Source organism: Cajanus cajan, chromosome 4 (genome assembly GCF_000230855.2).
Source record: "Cajanus cajan strain Asha chromosome 4, NIPB_CcT2T_4, whole genome shotgun sequence".
Taxonomy (NCBI): domain Eukaryota; kingdom Viridiplantae; phylum Streptophyta; class Magnoliopsida; order Fabales; family Fabaceae; genus Cajanus; species Cajanus cajan.
Genome location: NC_138520.1, coordinates 48,506,881 through 48,509,046, shown reverse-complemented (window position 1 = coordinate 48,509,046; position 2,166 = coordinate 48,506,881). Strand labels below are relative to the sequence as shown.

Sequence of the window (2,166 nt, the reverse complement as noted above, 5' to 3'; positions counted from 1 at the left end):
CCGTAGCTCGTGGGATACCTGGAGGGGAGATGCAAACTGGAGCTACTGTACCAGCTTCTCTGGTGAATATGCTCAAACAGAACACCTTTGGAGGACTACCATCAGAAGATCCTAATGACCACTTAGAGGGGTTCTTGGAAATCTGTGAGACCCAGCAATTTGATGATGAAGTTTCTGATGGAATGCGACTCCGCTTATTCTCACTCACCTTGAGAGATAAGGCAAAGGTGTGGCTAAGAACAGTGCCTAGAGAAAAGATAGCAACTTGGGAATTATGTGAAAGAGCTTTTCTAGAGAAATTCTTTCCTCCTTCTAAAACTAAAGAATTGAGGAAGAAAATCACTAATTTCCAACAAGGCACTGGAGAGACTATTTATGAAGCATGGGAGCGGTTCAAAGGATATCTTCAAGCATGCCCACAACATGGCTTCAACCGTTGGCTTACCATCCAATTTTTCTTTGAAGGATTGGACCAACAAAGCACCATGATATTAGACTCAGCAGCTGGAGGATCTTTCATGGGGAAACCTATTAATGACTGCATGATTATTTTGGAAAATGTAGCCTCAAATCACAGCCAATACAGTGAAAGAGAAGTCACAGCAAGGAAAGGAACTCCGGGGCGATATGAAGTGAACAATATTGAGTTACTCTTAGCAAAATTTGATACTCTTAATCAAAGATTAGACAAGATGGAAAAAGCTAAGGTTAATTCAGTGGCTACAAATCAAGTATGTGACCTTTGTAGGGAACAAGGGCACACTGCAGTAGATTGTACCTCAATTTTTACTGGAGAAAAAGAAGATACTACTGAACAGGTGGCAGCTTCTCATAATTTCTATGACACTCCTCGAAGAGAGAAGAGTAATCCATATTCCAACACATACAACCCTGGTTGGAAGAATCATCCTAACTTTTCTTGGAAGAATAACCCAGTTCAAGGAACTAGCAATCAGCAACCTAATTTCCGTCCGTCCAATCACTTCATTAATGGGGAAGGAAATCCAGTACAGACACCCTCAATTCAACAAAGTGTTTCAAGATTAGAAAACCTTATGGAGAATTTTGTCACTAATCAAAAACAGACCAATGATTCAATGGCAAATTCTATTCAAAACCTTGCTGTCAAGGTTGAGAATATTACTCTCCACAACAAGATGCTGGAAAATCAAATTGCACAGTTGATGCCTAGTTCAAACAATTCTCCAGGTAAGTTCCCAGGTAAAACAGTTGCAAACCCAGCTGAAAATGTTAATGCTGTTACTTTAAGGAGTGGGAAGAAATTAGACGGACCTGTGTCTAATCAAAATGATAATACTGAGATTGATGAAGACGCTTCTCCTATGGTTGAAAAACCTGAAAAAGAGAGATTAGAAAAAGAAAAAGTATCTTCATCAAAGCCTCAAACTGTTTATCACCCTCCAATTCCTTTTCCTCAAAGGTTAGCAAGGACTAAACTTGATAGACAATTTGAAAAATTTTTAAATATGATCAAACAAGTGTATGTAAACATTCCATTTGTAGAAGCTCTACAACAGATGCCTACATATGCTAAATTTCTTAAGGATCTTTTAGCTAACCGAAGGAAATTGGATGATAGAGAGACTGTTACATTGATCCATCATAATTTGCCCAAAAAACTTAAGGATCCTGGTAGTTTCTCTATACCTTGTCTCATTGGAAATCTAAGGTTTGAAAAAGCCTTATGTGACCTTGGGGCAAGTATCAGTTTAATGCCTTTATCAATTTGCAAGAAATTAGATATGGGAGAATTAAAGCCTACAGCAATGTCAATCCAGTTAGCAGATAGATCTATAAAATATCCCATAGGAATTTTAGAAGATGTTCCAGTTAAGATAGGTAAATTTTTAATTCCGGGAGATTTTGTTGTTTTAGAAATGGAAGAGGACAAACAAATACCAATCATACTAGGTAGACCATTTTTGGCTACAGCAAGCGTGATAGTAGATGTCAAACATGGAAAATTGTCCTTATCCATTAATGATGAAACAATGGAATTTAATATTGCTAAATCTGTTAGACAACCTTCTCTTGAAAATATTTGCTGCAGGGTTGATATATTGCCTAAAGACATGGAGGAAGAAGTCATGAGATCTATTTTGAGGGATCCCTTGGAGAATTTTCTAGTTGGAGGAAAGCACATAG

General features: G+C 37.8%; 1 non-coding gene across 1 annotated transcript; it reads right to left on the bottom strand.

Annotated features, from left to right (window-relative positions):
* Positions 1–323: 323 nt before the first annotated feature.
* On the bottom strand, positions 324–430 carry LOC145957643 (small nucleolar RNA R71). The gene has a single exon (XR_014433686.1). It is a non-coding gene; the product is annotated as a small nucleolar RNA R71 (small nucleolar RNA).
* Between the last annotated feature and the right edge of the window lie 1,736 nt (positions 431–2,166).